This window comes from Moschus berezovskii, chromosome 5, assembly GCF_049115385.1.
Source record: "Moschus berezovskii isolate FMDL1 chromosome 5, NW_MosBer_1.0, whole genome shotgun sequence".
Lineage (NCBI taxonomy): Eukaryota > Metazoa > Chordata > Mammalia > Artiodactyla > Moschidae > Moschus > Moschus berezovskii.
This window is the reverse complement of record NC_142464.1, coordinates 71308047-71327012: the sequence shown is the minus strand read 5'-3', so window position 1 is coordinate 71327012 and position 18966 is coordinate 71308047. Positions and strand designations below refer to the sequence as shown.

Below are 18966 nucleotides of genomic sequence, written 5' to 3'. Positions count from 1 at the left end.
GCTGCCATATGATCCAGCAATCGCACTCCTGGGCATACACACTGAGGAAACCAGAATTGAAAGAGACACATGTACTCCAGTATTCATGGCAGCACTGTTTATAATAGCCAGGACATGGAAGCAACCTAGATGTCCATCTGCAGATGAATGAATAAGAAAGCTTTGGTACATATACACAATGGAGTATTTTTCAGCCATCAAAAAGAATGCATTTGAATCAGTTCTAATGAGGTGGATGAAATTGGAGCCTATCGGAGAAGGCAATGGCAAGCCACTCCAGTACTATTGCCTAGAAAATCCCATGGATGGAGGAGCCTGGTAGGCTGCAGTCCGTGGGGTCGCTAAGGGTCGGACACGACTGGGCGACTTCACTTTCACTTTTCATTTTCACACATTGGAGAAGGAAATGGCAACCCACTCCAGTGTTCTTGCCTGGAGAATCCCAGGGACGGGGGAGCCTGGTGGGCTTCCTGGTGGGAGCCTGGTAGGCTGCAGTCTGTGGGGTCACACAGAGTCGGACACGACTGAAGTGACTTAGCAGCAGCAGCATACAGAGTGAAGTAAGCCAGAAAGAAAAACATCAATACAGTATACTAACGCATATATATGGAATTTAGAAAGATGGTAACCTTAACCCTGTATACGAGATTGCAAAAGAGACACAGGTATATAGAACAGTCTTTGGGACTCTGTGGGAGAGGGTGAAGGTGGGATGATTGGGGAGAACGGCATTGTAGTATGTATATTATCATATGTGAAATGAATCACCAGTCCAGGTTCGACACATGATACAGGATGCTTGGGGCTGGTGCACGGGGATGACCTGGAGGGAGTATATGGGAAAGAGGGAGGTGGGAGAGGGGTTCAATAAAGGGAACACATGTATACCCTGGGTGGATTTGTGTCAATGTATGGCAAAACCAACCAATATATTAATGTAAGGTAATTTGCCTCCAATAAAATAAATTAAAAAATAAATCAATAAATAAGAAATTGCCTGCAGCTATTTTTAAGAATCAGTGCATTGAAGTAAATTCAATAACAGAATGTTATTTTTATATATAATTTATAAAATCACAACTTTTTGTACAGTATAAGTTACAGCAATGTTTTTTTAACATGACAGAAACATTCAAATAGTTCTCCTAAAGGTTTAAACAGAAGATGTCTTATGCTTCACCAACTTACTGCTTTGGCATTGATTGTCACAAAGTAGCTGGTACAGAAAAGATAGGAAGTCTGACTTTGCAGTATATATCATATTGTTACCTAGTTTTATGAACTATAGAGTTTAGGAAGCAGCCTTGCTTTCACCTTTTCTCTGTAAGCTACAGTTAATGCTTAATAAAATTTGTAATAAAGGTGGCCCATTGTTTTCTTGCACAGAGATTTTATGGGGAACATGGGACATTTATCAGTTCTACCTTGGTTTTAATTTTAACTTCCCACCTGAGATGAAATGTAACATTCACTACTACTTTGGGTTTGCCATATACAAAAAGAATCACTATTGTATCACCAAGGGCAGTGCACTGTACTATTTTATTTTAGCAATTCACTGTACTGTTGATGGGATTTAAAGTGGTAGCTCTGCATGCACATATTATATAGCTCTTTGATATCAAATAGAGAGTATGCAAAGAGATGGATTTGCCAAAGCAGAGCACAAGACTGGAGTACATGAGCGTGTGTGCATGTGAGCATCTGTGCATATGAGCGTGGGTGTGTGCGTGATGTGGTGGACAAGAACATTTTTTTAAGCACTAAAAGAAAAAAGGATAAAAAGCAACAGAATTATGTAAGTGATGTGGCTGCCCAAATACTTTCCTGTGGGAGGAAGAAGGAATAGAGAATGAAGACAGAGCTTGGCTGGCTTGCCTGTTCTGATTTGGGCCTTTGGAATAAAGCTAAACTTCCTTAACACACAAAATGCACTTAACTCTATGGTCCTAACCAGCTCTAATCTCCATGAGCCATGGTGCCCGTGGCTTTCCTTTTTGGGTATAAGCACATTTTAATCTCTGCAGGTGAACTGAATGTTGAGTCTGATAACCTAAGTCTGTTTTTGTGGGATTAATCTTTTAATACTACACAACGTGACTTGATTCTGCCCTAGATGAGTCCTGGATCCTAATATACCACCTGTTCTCCTTGCAGCACAAGAGACAAAATCACACTCAGAAGTTTTGCAAGTTTACCTACAATGTACACACACACACAGGAGTTGCATTTTCACACAACTTGCTACCTTCTTTGGGGGCAGGGGATCCATCTGACATGAAAACTAGTTTTTCTGGCTCTGAGCTATAAACTCTGCTTTCTCCTAAACCATGTTCCACTCACATAAAAATCTCAATATCCTTTGGAAATTTACTCAGACTTTCCAGTTTGCTTTCCCCAGCAATCCTAGAATTTTATGAGTAATGCTTCCTTCATATTATACCTTCTCCCAATATACCTCCTGCCTGTCTTTATGCAAGAATTCCATCGTATGCAAGAGTGTCTTATGAGCCCTAAGCAAGTTGGGTCCTCTCACTTTCTTTCAATTCAATTCAGTTCAGTCGCTCAGTCCTGTCCAACTCTGTGACCCCATGAATCGCAGCATGCCAGGCCTCCCTGTCCAACACCAACTCCCGGAGTTCACTCAAATTCATGTCCATCGAGTCAGTGATGCCATCCAGTCATCTCATCCTCTGTTGTCCCCTTCTCTTCCTGACCCCAATCCCTCCCAGCATCAGGGTCTTTTCCAATGAGTCAGCTCTTCACATGAGGTGGCCAAAGTATTGGAGTTTCAGCTTCAACATCAGTCCTTCCAATGAACACCCAGGACTGGCATTCTTTAGGATGGACTGGTTGGATATCTTTGCAGTCCAAGGGACTCTCAGGAGGCTTCTCCAGCACCACAGTTCAAAAGCATCAATTCTTCAGTGCTCAGTTTTCTTCACAGTCCAACTTTCTCATCCATACATGACCACTGGAAAAACCATAACCTTGACTAGACGGACTTTAGTTGGCAAAATAATGTCTCTGCTTTTTAATGTGCTATCTAGGTTGGTCATAACTTTCCTTCCAAAGAGTAAGCATCTTTTAATTTCATGGCTGCAATCACCACCTGCAGTGATTTTGGAGCCTGAAAAAATAAAGTCTGACACTGTTTCCACTGTTTCCCCATCTATTTCCCATGAAGTGATGGGACCGGATGCCATGATCTTCATTTTCTGAATGTTGAGCTTTAAGCTAACTTTTTCACTCTCCTCTTTCACTTTCATCAAGAGGCTTTTTAGTTCTTCTTCACTTTCTGCCATAAGGATGGTGTCATCTGCATATCTGAGGTTATTGATATTTCTCCCAGCAATCTTGATTCCAGCTTGTGCTTCTTCCAGCCCAGCATTCCTCATGATGTACTCTGCATAGAAGTTAAATAAGCAGGGTGACAATATACAGCCTTGACGTACTCCTTTTCCTATTTGGAACCAGTGTTGTTCCATGTCCAGTTCTAACTGTTGCTTCCTGACCTGCATACAGGTTTCTCAAGAGGCAGGTCAGGTAGTCTGGGATTCCCATCTCTTTAAGAATTTTCCACAGTTTATTGTGATCCACACAGTCAAAGGCTTTGACATAGTCAATGAAGCAGAAATAGATGTTTTTTCTGGAACTCTCTTGCTTTTTTGATGATCCAGCTTAGTTCAATTTATTTTTTTAGGAAGGAAGGAAAGAAATTTATATCCTCTCACCACTAGACACAGAAAGATATAACACACTCACACACACACACACACACACACACACACACACACACACACAAACATACCCCTGCTGTTCTCCATCAGGCAAAATCCTATTCAAATCACAAAACATGGTAAAAATTTTGCCTCATAAATGGATTCTCCACACCTATGCTATCCCTGAACATCCTAAGAGAATCACTTCCCTTTTTCCCTATGTTCTTCTAGTGTTATGTCTCTGCTATTAATATGATACTTATTAAATACTTATCCATCTTGGTGTTTCTAGATCCTTTATTATAAAGAATTTCATAAATGTTTGATTTGCCTTTTCCATCACCCTGAAGTTCAGCAAATTTTGAACTTCAACCCCTATTTCTACATGTAAATAATTTCCACATTTTTGAGGTACTGCTTTAGACCAAATTTTAACGTTAAGAAAGCCTGAATTGTGATTTTATAGTGATCAATATTAGCTCCTATTAATTTGATTCTGTTTCTTTTTAGAACTTCAAAGAGAAAAGTACAGGGACTCTTCTTTTAACTACTTGATTTCTAATAGCTTTGAAATCCTTGCATCTGTATATTTCTCTCCTGAGTTCCAGGTAAAGTTCTAACTGTGATGACTCATCTCCTCTTACATAAGTACCGTAATGACTATTTCACGGCTGTTCTCTCTTAGCTGTCAACAAAAGTACTGGGTCAAGTAAGGGAAGATAAATAATTTTTTCTTTTCTTAATAACCAGATTTTTAACCTTGAATTTTCTATTATGTGATTTCATTTTTTTGTTTGCTTGTTTTATTTTGGATTAATTTAGCCTGAGCCACCCCTTTCTTGCAGGAATTTTTGCACAATTTTTATCACCTTAGATTATCCTTGATATTCTGTTCTATTCATTATGCATTCTCCAATTGGTAGACTCATTTTGCTTTTTTTTAAATACATATATTTCTCTATCTTTCTATGGATCTAACTATCTATCTATATGAGTTACCTGCTTGATATTATGATATTAACTACCCTTTTTCCAGAGGTCAATGTATTGTGCATTATCTAAGTTTGCTTGGCTCCCTGGGGTAACTTCTTTTGACAGCATTCTGCCATGAGCAATATTATTATCCAATTCCTAATCTCCCAGTTCACTAGAATTAGCTACTTCTTCTGCATGAACAAAACAGAAAAATAATAAGCAAATTATGCTATTGTACTACACTCATCAAAGAGTGTTTAGAACATCTCCTTTCTCCATTTTCCTTTCATGCCACAAATCCAAAGGAGTTTGTTTTCTAACAGACTTTGATTTTCACCACACTTTCCTAACCTGAAACTACTTATCTCCAACCATAAACCCGTGAACCCCTGTCCTAGAGCAAGTTACTTCTGTTTTTGCCTAAAATATTTATCTTTCAGAATGTTGTGATGAACAGGATGATGTAAATTTGATGAAGCTTTGCTGAGCACTACATATGGGACAAAATTCAACTCAAAATTTAGCATGTTTAATCAGAAATTCACCGATTTTAAAAAATTCCAGTTATCTGTAACTCCAAACCCTGATTTATATGTGAAAGCATCAATACCTTCTGAATGCATTTCAATTGATTTAGGAAACTATTACGAAGGGCAATTCTAAAATGAATATACAAATCTCCTCTAAGAAATCCTCTTCTAATGGGAAAGGGAACACCAAGCTGGATCATCCCCTGGTATGTTGTGATGATGTCAAGTATAGCACAATGGGCCAGGTGTCTGCTGAGGCGCTTGTGCTTCCAGGGATGTACTGCCTCTGTGCCACTCCCCTGTGCATAGCTCACGGGGTGCTGTATCTAACAGAAAATGCTTTTCTCTTTTCTTATGTAAATTCCTCCCCTGACACTCAAACTCAAACATAATATAATGTTGCTGCAATGCTGTCCCAGTAACACGAGCATGTTCTGAACTTGACAAGTTTGCTCCTCTGAGATCTGTGGCTGATGTGACATTACAGTGTGGCCTGAATGTCCTGGACTCGTTTCCCTGAAGTCTTAGAAATGACATTAAAGCATGGGAATAACAGGCACCGAACTAATCTTGTAATTTTTTTTCTGACATTGGTCCAAATTTTTCCTTCGCCTCATTTACCAGACACACATCTTTCAGAGCCTCCAGGATTGTTATTAGGGCACCTTGTCATTTGGAGGACGTTTGGTTTCTGTGTTTTAATACCTGAGCAAATGTTCAATGTGAACCGATGCTTTTATTTCCCTTAGGGAAGTTCTATCCTTTAAAGTGTTTCATTTTAGAATATCAAAACAATTTTCATTATATAATTCTTCTTGAAAATGAACAAGATAATGTAAAGTTTAGACCCAGATTTATCCTTGAAGTTCCATAAAAATATTAACCTGTATTTCTACCATGACAAAGAAGAAAATATTTAACTTCCTCTTCCCCAGAACAGAGGCAAACTACATGCTTATTTTCTGCTGCATTCGTGTAAAGTGATGTTTTTATCTGTTCTTAAACAAAATTATTCTAGGTCAATTCTGAGAAGAGTGTTTAGGGCCAGGTTTACAATTTATATAAAATTTAATAAAAAATTAAAATTGTTCAGGTATGCATTAGTTTTTATAATTTTGCTTATCTAACCAGTGTTAAATACACATTCCAGAAACACAACAGAATGCAATTTTGGAAGCAAATAGATAATAGGTTTGATATTTACTCAAATTTGAATTAAGTCAAAGTTTAATGAATTTATTGAGAAGTTCTCCATTTGTGTTTTATTTAGCTTGCAGACAGATTCTGATAATGAATAATTCTTTTCTTAGAGTCAGTTTGTAATTAACCAACTTCTTTTTTCACACTAAGATCTCACCTTGCTAAAAAACTGTTTTATTTAAGAGGTTTGCATAAGAATACATTGTTTACTCTCCTGGTTCTAAAATGCACCTCAAATACCCTACTTAATTTTGCCTAAGAAAGGAGTTTGAGTTTAAAAGTAATTGTTTTTTTAAATTTTGGTAGTATGCAAACACCACGTTCAGTCACCACAATCTATCACCACGTTCTAGTCCATCTCATTCAAAAGAGATAAAGAAACATCATGTGAGTTCTTTTAGAATTACAGTATATGAGAGGTAAAGTAAAGGCTTACACACACACTTAAGCCTTTTTATCACTGTTATATGGAGACATAGACCACAAGAGACAAAATGATGTAATTTTTAAGAACATATGTGCATTGAATCCAGAGTCTCTGAGTTATAATGAACACAGCTCCATAGCTGATAGCTTTGCAATCTTAGCTAAATCACTTGGCCATTGGTATCATGATTTTCTTATCTGTAAAGTTAGAATGTTAATATGGCTACCTGACACACAGTAAGCACTCAGTAAGACTTCTATTAACTTTACCATCATCAGTATTGTAATTCAAGCAATTTTTTCACAATCAAAGTAGAAGAAATACTTTATGAGGCAGAAGATGCAAATGTAATATGAAATGTTTATTGGCAATAAAGATATGCGAGCAATTTTAATTACACAAATTTGAGAGTATAATTTGGACAAAATGGGCTATTGTAAAAAAATAAAATAATCTATCACCCAAAGAAGTCCATAATAACTCAAAAGGTAAATAATGATTAATTAGAGTTTTAAAATAAATTCTACTGTAGATATTGCCAATCACATAAGCATCTTTATAAGATAGAGAATACAAATATTTCAATTTTTCAGGAAAAAAAGCTCAATGCTCTTAGTATTTTAGTATATCAAATATTTGGCTTCCCTTGTGTCTCAGCTGGTAAAGAATCCACCAGCAATGCAGGTGACCTGGATTCGATCCCTGGGTTGGGAAGATCCCCTGGAGAAAGGAACAGCTACTCACTCCAGTATTCTGGCCTGGAGAATTCCATGAACTGTATAGTCCATGGGCTCACAAATAGTCGGACACAACCGAGTGACTTTTGCTTTCACTTCACTTTCATATCAAATATTGGGCTTCCCTGATGGCTCAGCATGTTAAGAATCAGCCTGCAGTGGAAGAGACACAGGAGACCTGGGTTCAATCCCTGGACTGGGAAGATGCCATGTAGATGGAAATGGCAATCCACTCCAGCATTCTTTCCTGAAAAATCCCTTGTCTTCTTCAGTTCAGTTCAGTTTAGTCACTCAGTCATGTCCGACTGTTTGCAACCCCATTGACTGCAGCACTCCAGGCATCCCTGTCCATCACCAACTCCTGGAGTTTACTCAAACTCACATCCGTTGAGTCAGTGATGCCATCCAAATATCTCATCCTCTGTCATCCCCTTCTCCTTCCACCTTCAATCTTTCCTAGCATTAGGGTCTTTTCCAAGTCAGTTCTTCACATCAGGTGGCCAAAGTATTGGAGTTTCAGCTTTAGAATCAGTCCTTCCAATGAATATTCAGGACTGATTTCCTTTAGGATGGGCTGGTTGGATCTCCTTGCAGTCCAAGGGACTCTCAAGAGTCTTCTCCAACACCACAGTTCAACAGCATCAATTCTTCAGTGCTCAGCTTTCTTTATAGTCCAACTCTCAATCCATACATGACTACTGGAAAAACCATACCTTTGACCAGATGGACCTTTTTTGGCAAAGTAATGTCTCTGCTTTTTAACACGCTCTCAAGGTTGGCCATAACTTTTCTTCCAAGGAGTAAGAGTCTTTTAATTTCATGGCTGCAGTGACCATCTGTAGTGATTTTGGAACCCAAAAAAAGTTTTGTGCCTTCCTAGACACAGACAATTTTTAAAGGCCATCTATTAGCATTAAAGGGTTTCCCTGGTGGCTCAGATGGTAAAGAATCTGCCTGCAATGCAGGAGACTCAGGTTCCATTCCCTGGGTTGGGAAGATCCCCTGGAGAAGGGAATGGTTCCCCACTCCAGTATTCTTGCCTGTAAAATTTTATGGACAGGGAAGCCTGGTGGGCTTCCGTCCATGGAGATTCAAAGAGTTAAAAAATGTCTGAGTGACTGAGCATGCACAAATATTAGCAATAAAATTTGCTAGCTAATGTGAATGCTGTAAGATGCATCAAGTACTACTTCTCTGCTCCAGAAATTTATCGCCACATAGAAGTTGAAAAACTAGAGAAGGTACATTGGTTTTTTGCAGCTGTGAATCTGTAAAGAATAACAGGTAGCTGGTAGAATTGCCCATGCTGCAAACCTCCTTTAGATTTCTACCCCTCGGCTTCCTAACTAGGAATCCCAACCTTGGTGTTAACTTTAACTAGAGTAAGACTCAGAAAACAGGTGTTGGCCTCTGTTTTATTTTGCATTTTCATAGAGATATTTTTCATTGCACAGGTCACTTTGGTGTTAATATAATTGGAATAGTGATACATAGTCAGTGTTATATTCCTAAAATACAAATAGCATATATAACTTTGATTCAACAAGCAAAAACAACAAAAACAGAAAAATTATTTTATGAGTATCCACCTCTGTAGGGCTGGTCATCAACTTGGCATTATCACTACTTCTCTCTTCTAATATGAGGAAAAATATTTCCCAGTGTCTCCTTACATGTGAGGAAAAGTTTGTCACTGCAAAGAACTTTCATGAGATTGGAAGCTCAGCAAAGCAGAAGCCATTATCAAAGTGGCCATGGTGGGCAGATTCAGCAAGCTTCCAGATGCTTCACTGGCTCACACTTTGTGGTCAAAATGGTTCACAGAGTTTTATAACAACAAGATGGTACAGGCATTTCTAACAATCTCCAATTTTCTCATTCTGCTTCACAGCTGCTTATGGGAAAATGTCAGGGAGACTCTCAATTCTACAGACAGATTCAGATATTTACATGCCTAGCTCTTCTATTAGGTAAAAAATAAGCACCGAAATTCCTATATTAAGTGCTGTATTCGTGGACTACTTGAAGCTGCCCTGTTTTCCTCAGTCAGTCAGTCAGTTGAGTTGCTCAGTCATGTCCGACTCTTTGCGGCCCCATGAATCACAGTATGCCAGGCCTCCCTGTTCATCACCAACTCCCGGGGTTCACCCAACCGATGTCCATTGAGTCGGTGATGCCATCCAGCCATCTCATCCTCTGTCATCCCCTTCTCCTCCTGCCCCCAGTCCCTCCCAGCATCAGGACCTTTTCCAATGAGTCAACTCTTCGCATGAGGTGGCCAAATATTGGAGTTTCAGCTTTAGCATCAGTCCTTCCAATGAACACCCAGGATTGATCTCCTTTAGAATGGACTGGTTGGGTCTCCTTGCAGTCCAAGGGACTCTCAAGAGTCTTCTCCAACAATACAGTTCAAAAGCATCAATCCTTCGGCTATCAGCTTTCTTCACAGTCCAACTCTCACATCCATACCTGACCACTAGAAAAATCATAGCCTTGACTAGACGGACCTTTGTTCGCAAAGTAATGTCTCTGCTTTTTAATATGCTATCTAGGTTGGTCATAACTTTCCTTCCAAGGAGTAAGCATCTTTTAATTTCATGGCTGCAATCACCATCTGCAGTGATTTTGGAGCCCCGAAAAATAAAGTCTGACACTGTTTCCATTGTTTCCCCATCTATTTCCCATGAAGTGATGGCACCAGATGTCGTGATATTAGTTTTCTGAATGTTGAGCTTCAAGCCAACCTTTTCACTCTCCTCTTTCACTTTCCTCAAGAGGCTTTTTAGTTCCTCTTCACTTTCTGCCATAAGGGTGGTGTCATCTGCATATCTGAGGTTATTGATATTTCTCCTGGAAATCTTGATTCCAGCTTGGGCTTCTTCCAGCCCAGCGTTCCTCATGATGTACTCTGCAAAGAAGTTAAATAAGCAGAGTGACAATAAAAAACCTTGAAGTACTTCTTTACCTATTTGGAACCAGTCTGTTGTTCCATGTCCAGTTCTAACTGTTGCTTCCTGACCTGCATACAGGTTTCTCAAGAGGCAGGGCAGGAGGTCTGGTCTTCCCATGTCTTTCAGAATTTTCCACAGTATATTGTGATCCTCAAAGTCAAAGGCTTTGGCATAGTCAGTAAAGCAGAAAAAGATATTTTTCTGGAACTCTCTTGCTTTTTTGATGATTCATCAGATATTGGCAATCTGATCTCTGGTTCATCTGCCTTTTCTAAAGTGAGCTTGAACATCTGGAAGTTCACAGTTCACGTATTGTTAAAGCCTGGCTTGGATAATTTTGAGCGTTAGTTTACTAGCATGTGAGATGAGTGCAATTGTGCAGTAGTTTGAGCATTCTTTGGCATTCCCTTTCTTTGGGATTGGGATGAAAACTGACCTTTTCCAGTCCTGTGGCCACTGCTGAGTTTTCCCAATATGCTGGCATATTGAGTGCAGAACTTTCACAGCAGCATCTTTCAGGATTTGAAATAGCTCCACTGGAATTCCATCACCTCCACTTGCTTTGTTCATAGTGATTCTTTCTAAGGCCCATTTGACTTCACTTTCCAGGGTGTCTAGCTCTAGGTGAGTGATCATACCATTGTGATTATCTGGGTCATGAAGATCTTTTTTGTACAGTCTTCTGTGTATTCTTGCCACCACTTCTTAGCCAGAGACTAATATACAATCTAAATAGATTAAACATGGAATGAACAAAATAAATCTTGAGACACCAAGGAAAAAAAAGTCAATAAAACTGAAGCATGGTATTCATGCAGTATAGCAAGGAATAGCATATATTTCAATATATTAATTTTGTAAGTGAGACTATATTGCTTATTGGTATATATAAAATGTGTATTTCATATATTCTCAGCAACAAATTAATTTCACTATATATCAACAGTTGATAGACACATGATAATGACTTCTATTTTTAGTATACATTTTTACATGTGAAATAATTTCCTTTATGTGAGCATATGAATAACTTCAATTTAGACATACTGGTAACATTTTTAATGTTATATATGTTTTCCAAAGGAAATAGCCATTTCAGTCAGTTCAGTTCAGTTCAGTCGCTCAGTCATGTCTGACTCTTTGCAACCCCATGAACTGCATGCAGCACACCAGGCCTCCCTGTCCATCACCAACCCCCGGAGTTCACTCAAACCCATGTCCACTGAGCCTGTAATGCCATCCAGCCATCTCATCCTCTGTCATCTCCTTCTCCTCCTGTCCCCAATCTTTCCCAGAATCAGGGTCTTTTCAAATGAGTCAGCTCTTTGCATCAGATGGCCAAAGAAGTAAATGTTAACTTAGTATGTAAAAAACCCTTCAATAAAGTAACCAGTTTTCTTGAACTGATCATGATTTTAAAACATAAGAGTTTTAAGACATTATTCTTCACCTGTAGCTGTTATTCAGCATGCATTAAATACATTTTCATGAATAGTGATTATCAAACATCTATTCATAAGTTTATAAATTGCTTTTTTTTATAGCTTCATCATACCTTTCAGACATGAGTACAAATATACCGTACCTACTCTACAGTATTCATGGTCCAACCCAAAACTCTGTTCCACCTACTTTACTTTCTTCAATACAATTAATATTCAGTTTCAGTTCTTGTTTAAATCTTAATATTTGCAAGTTATTATCAGCCATCACAACTATACATTTAATGTTTACTTGGTAGCCAAAAGGTACTTACTGATTTTTAAGACCACTTATTCCATCATAAATTACTCAGAAATACCACTTGTGTGTAAACACTTGAACTTTTAGAAACACAGGTATTAGCAGGTCGATAATCTGTCTCACTTTATTCTGAAGATCTAAATTGCTTATATCTCTACTTTGTTGTACATATCATTAACAAAAAGAAATCATATATAACAGCTGGTAGGTTTTACTCTCAAGTGTTTTTTTGGAAGAGATTCTCCCAAAACAGGGATCGAACCTGGGTCTCCTGCATTGCAGGAGGATTCTTTACCAGCTGAGCCACAAGGGAAGCCCAATTTGAATAACTGTGATAGAACTCAGTATGCAGAGGTGCACATAAAATAATGAACTAATGGCTTTAGTTTATGATGTTGATGCCTATTTTGCTTCAGAATTACCCTAAGATACTTCATTTGATTATCTTTAGCAGTGCTGCCAAAACCATACTGATGTATCAAGAAATGTACTTAGAACCAAGTTTTGTATGTTCAGTGAGTCCAAGAATGCCAAGCCAAAAACTCTTAACTCATGATAACTGGCAGTCCATATACTGTCATTTTCTATCAGATTCTATTTACTGTAAAAGCAGTTTCAAGTCACATCCTGGCAAAACTGACCTTCAAAAATATATCATTTTTAACAATGCTGAGTTTGATCAATTTTTCTTTCTGTTACTTCCAATAAAGCTTGGCTTCTCTTTTTCAGCCTAATTTGTTTTTATCACGAAATGATAAACAGATTGATTCTGACCAAAAAATCAAGATAAGAAATTGTATTCAGTAGTCTATCTGAGTCTTGCTTGGGACTGACAGCTGCAGTTTGAGTAGAGGAGACAGAAAGCCATTTGAATTTATTTATAAATATTATCAAACTTTAAATTGATGATTTTCTTTAGAGTTCTAAATAAATATTTCTTAGTATTCATTTCATTAAAGGCATTTACAAAAATAATGCATTATGTAATTACATGGAGTAGGTGTGCCTAGCTTTCATCTCCTTTCATCTTTAAGTCAATGAGCTTAAGATCTCTGACCTTTGATGTGTTCAGTTCAGTTCAGTTGCTCAGTCAATTCCGACTCTTTGTGACCCCATGGACTGCAGTACGTCAGACCTCCCTGTCCGTCACCAACTCCCAGAGTTTACTCCAACTCATGTTCATTGGTCAGTGATGTCATCCAACCATCTCATCCTCTGTCGTCCCCTTCTGCTCCCGCCTTCAATCTTACCCAGCATCAGGGTCTTTTCAATGAGTCAGTTCTTCACATCAGGTGGCCAAAGTATTGGAGTTTCAGCTTCAGTATCCATCCTTCCAATGAATATTCAGGACTGATTTTCTTTAGGATGTACTGGTTGGATCGCCTTGCAGTCCAAGGGACTCTCAAGAGTCGTCTCCAACACCCCAGGTCAACAGCATCAATTCTTCGGCACTCAGTTTTCTTTATAGTCCAACGGTCACATCAGTACATGATTACTGGAAAAACCATAGCTTTGACTAGACAAACATTTGTCGGCAAAGTAATGTCTCTGTTTTTTAATATGCTGTCTAGGTTGGTGATAGCTTTTCTTCCAAGAAGCAAGCATCTTTTAATTTCATGGCTGCAATCACCATTTGCAGTGATTTTGGAGCCCAAGAAAATAAAGTATCTCACTTCTTCCATTGTTTCCCCATCTATTTGCCATGAAGCAATGAGACCAGATGCCATGATTTTAGTTTTCTGAATGTTGAGTTTTAAGCCAACTTTTTCACTCTCCTCTTTCACTTTCATCAAGAGGTTCTTTATTTCTTCATCCCTTTCTGCCATAAGGGTGGTTTCATTTGCATATCTGAGGTTATTGATATTTCTCCCAGCAATCTTCTTGATTCCAACTTGGGATTCATCCAGCCCGGCATTTCCCATAATATACTCTGCAGATAAGTTAAAGGTGAATATAAGCAGGGTGACAATATATAACCTTGATGTACTCCTTTCCCGATTTGTTGGTCCATGTCAAGTTCTAACTGTTGTTTCTTGATCTGCATACAGATTTCTCAGGAGACAGGTCAGGTGGCCTGGTATTCCTATATCTTTAAGAATTTCCCACAATTTTTTGTGATCCACACAGTGAAATGCTTTGGCACATTCAATAAAGCAGAAATAGGTGTTTTTTCTGGAACTCTCTTGCTTTTTCGATGATCCAGTGGATGTTAGCAATTTGATCTCTGGTTGCTCTGCTTTTGCTAAATCCAAATTAAACCTCTTGAAATTCATGGTTCACATACACTTGAAGCCTGACTTGGAGAATTTTGAGCACTACTTTACTACTGTGTGAGATGAGTGCAATTGTGTGGTAGTTTGAGCATTCTTTGGCATTGCCTTTTTTTGGGATTGGAATGAAAACTGACTTTTTTATTTCTGTGGCCACAGCTGAGTTTTCCAAATTTGTTGGTATATTGAGTGCAGCACTTTCACAGCATCATCTTTCAGGATTTGAAATATTTCAACTGGAATTCCATCACATCCACTAGCTTTGTTCATAGTGATGTTTCCTAAGGCCCACTTGACTTCACATTTCAGGATGTCTGTCTCTAGGTGAGTGCTCACACCATTGTGGTTGTGTGAGTCATGAAGATCTTTTTTGTACAGTTCTTCTGTGTATTCTTGCCACCTCTTCTTGATATCTTCTGCTTCTGTTAGGTCCATACCATTTCTGTCCTTTATTGTGTCCATCTTTGCATGAAATGTTCCCTTGGTATCTCTAATTTTCTTGACGAGATCTTTAGTTTTTCCCATTCAATTATTTTCCTCTATTTCTTTGCATTGACCACTGAGGAAGGCTTTCTTATCTCTCCTTGCTATTCTTTGGAACTCTGCATTCAAATGGGCATATCTTCCCTTTTCTCCTTTGTCTTTAGCCTCTCTGCTTTTCTCAGCTATTTGTAAGCCCTCCTCAGACAACCATTTTGCCTTTTTGCATTTTTCTTGGGGATGGTCTTGATCATTGCCTCTTGTACAATGTCATGAACCTCCATCCATAGTTCTTCAGGCACTCTGTTTATCTTATCTAATCCCTTGAGTCTATTTCAATTAGTGCTTTTTTATAAGATAAGGATTTTCACTTGCTTCTTATGTTACAGAATAAGAAATCATGATTTATAATATAAAATGAGCTCATCTTGCCTCTATTACCATAAGACTTTTCTTAAACTGAAGTCTCCACTGGTTTGAAAAAGAGTTCCATATTTTAAAAAATGACACAAGTGAACTTATCTTTAAAACAGAAATATACCCACAGACATAGAAAACAAATTTATGGTTATCAAAGGGGTAAGGAGGGTTGAGAAGGATAAATGAGATAACTGGCAAGGACTTTTTATACGGCAGAGAGAACTATACACAACGATTTATGGTAACCTCTAAGGGAAAAGAATCTGAAGAATGGATCAATATATATGTATAACTGAATCACTTTGCTAAATACCTGAAACTAACACATCATTGTAAATCAGCTATACTTCAGTAACAATTTTTAATTGAAGGGAGTCCAAGTCTGAGGGCTTAAATCATTTTTAGGCACTTTAGAAATAGATGGAGTTCTTGTTCTTCTGGTTTGAAAGTTCAATATAATGTTACTTTAATCCATTTGATTTCAATTTAAATACTCAGGTAATGATATATAAATGTCATATATATAAACGTCATAGAAGTAACAACTAAGACCTGCAAGCATTTTTTTTCCTGGAGTCTGAGTGAATGAACGTATTGGACACATGTATATTAAAATGTTAACCCAAAATAAGGTAACTTTTTCATAAAGTTTAGAAATCACCTAAGTACTCTTGTATGAATATCACTCAGTGCTTTATGTCTTTTCAGCATCTGCTTTCATAAACAGGAGAGAAACTTGAAAAAAAAAAATCCATCTCTCTTCACCTTGAAAAGTGCACAGAAGGAAATGTCAGGATGATGCCTTGTTTCTCTTTCAACATGGAAGCACAAATTCCGGTTCTAACTAACTTTCTAATAAAATACTCAGATAGAACCTAATTAGCTACATTTGAAAAACCCAAAGGAAATCACCACTGAGTGAAGAATACTATTTAGTCGAGGTGTTCATAAAATTACCAAGTAAAAAGCAATTGTTCCAAGTGGTCCTGAAAGCTTACCGAAACTGTGGTTTTCTTTGTTATGTCACTGTCTGCACAATCCCCTTCTTCTGAACTTAAGAAATAAATATATTTGCATACATGCATGCACTAGCATACACACATCATAAATATTTTAGCACATCCTAGAATCTCCTTACCACAGAAAGAGCAAAGTTATGTCAACTTTCTTCTCCTGAGGTCTCTCCAGGGTCTCTAATAAGGCCACAGCAACTGTTATTCATAGCAACCATTACTTGTTACGCACTTATAATTCTTAATTACCTAAAGCTAAACAAATGACAACTGTCTTTTGTTAATATAACAGCAGATAATCCTGTTTTCTATGGGAATATCCTTCCATAGGTCCCTTCTCAGAGAATGTCTGTGTCTACTTGACCTTCACCTGTATGGGTTACCTGTCAAATTGATCTATATCTGTGCAAACGATTAATTCAACCCCTCTTACACATCATACAAAGGGCTTCACAGATTATCCCCAAGTGATTCTACCATATTTGGTACCACCCAAATATGCTCTTTACATCCATGGCAAACAGCTCATATTTTCTAAATATAATAGACTCTTCTCTCAGATGTATTTTTACAGTCTGTTCCTCTATTCACAATGCTGAATCTGGGCATTTCTACATCCCACCTCCTGAGTAAAACTTATTCCAACTCTGAAAGCTGCTGGGGGCTTGTTTGCTATGCTGCTCCCACAAAGCCTGGAATGAGTCTCTATTACAGCATGAATTACATTGAATTGGAATAAACTGTTTGCTAATTTATCTCTTTCACTGGACCCAGAAGATTTTGAGAGAAAAGATCACTCGTGATTACACGCTTAGTGTCCAGTATACTGCTTGGCACAAAGTAGGCCTTCAATAACGCCTATAGAACTGAGAAATAAATGGCATGAGGAAGAAAACCCATGTGTTGGTAATTGAAATCTGGAGAGCTTCCTTCACTCCACTGCGCTGCCTTCGTTAATCCTTAAATTCTCTCTTTCAGTTTTTGGGTGTCTTCCCTGCACCAGCCAGTACTGTGCATGAGGCCAAGTCAACATCCCTTTAACTCAAATGGCAAGAATCCCACCCTCCCTTCACTGCAGTGAGGAAGTTTGGTTGGAATTGAAGTAGCTTCATTCATTCATTCATATATTCATTTATTCAGCACACACTTCACTTCCTACTAGCCTCATCTGAGACAGGATCAGCAGTCTCACTGGTGCTTTCTCTACCAGTTGCATTTTGTTGCTCCAAAAACATAGCTTTAGGGAGTCCCCGATTTGGCATTCCAGTTTGGCTCTTGACCATTCTTTCAACAGTTGTTTCTTGGCACATTAAGTAGTGTAGTATAACAGCCTAAAAACAGGTTGCATTTATTCCTGTGCACTTCATTTACTTAACTATCCCAAGTTCATCACTTAGATTTATTCTTGCTAATGTCAGAGGAACAAATTACTAAACAGTGGAATGTTAACTAAATAGGTAATAGCTTACAATGCTACTATAAACAAGAGTAAATATTTGCTAATCTCTATTTTAAGATAAAATCATTTAATTAAGTTTCTTTGAGGATTCTAAAGGAATAACAGTGAGCACATCTCTGCGCATTTTTAAGTAACCAGGTATATTGCAGATATGATGTCTTTCTTTCCAATATATTATTGGAACTAATTGAGAGAAAGTCAGGTTATAATACCCTCATTACAGAGAACTGAAAAAGTTTAAAGGAAATGGTAGAACAAGCCAGACAGGATTCATTACATGAAGAAATTAACAGCCAGAGCCAATTTTCTGGCAGAAACCAGAATTTAAAAAAAAAAAATCAGTGGACATATGGCTTAGAGACATATGGCACATCATTTTGACTAGACAACCTAGATAAGGGGAAGAATAATTGTTTCAACTCTCAGGTTTCAAGACAGTGTCCCTCTAATTTCAATGAAATATATACATATGGAAGTAAGAAAATTATCTTTTTAACTGCTTATGGTGAAAATAGTTTTACATGAGAAATTTTGATCAGTCTTTCTTCAGACTCTATTCATTGTACTATTTTTTACTAAACCTAGCAAATAAATGAGTAATTTGGAATATTTCTTTGAGTAAGAGACCGCGAGACCGCTGTTTCTTTGAGGCCCAGTTTTAAGGTCTTCTGATAAGCAGAGAAGATCCATTTTTATATGCTACTAATAGTTCTGTCTTACCACCTAGGATTACCCTCAAATAACATATTTTATCTGGTGTAAAGTGGCAATATTTACATTTGATAAGACATCTCAAGAGTATATTCAGACATGAGTCTAACCTAGATATGAATTTAATCACATTTTCATTGTAGAAACTGCTTCCCAAAGATCCATATGTAATAAATAAGCTAAACCAACAAACTTCACCACAATAGCAGGAATTATCACCAAACAAAAATAGCTGTGATCTTCTAATCAAACTCTCCAAGCTGTTAGGACTCTTTGTTTTTTTCTATCCAGAAATTCAGCCTGATAGAATCACTGAGAGTAAATTCAT

General features: G+C 37.8%; 1 pseudogene; it reads right to left on the bottom strand.

Annotated features, from left to right (window-relative positions):
* LOC148777852 (nuclear nucleic acid-binding protein C1D pseudogene) overlaps window positions 1–17751 on the bottom strand; it is a 41356-nt pseudogene extending 23605 nt beyond the window's left edge.
* Between the last annotated feature and the right edge of the window lie 1215 nt (window positions 17752–18966).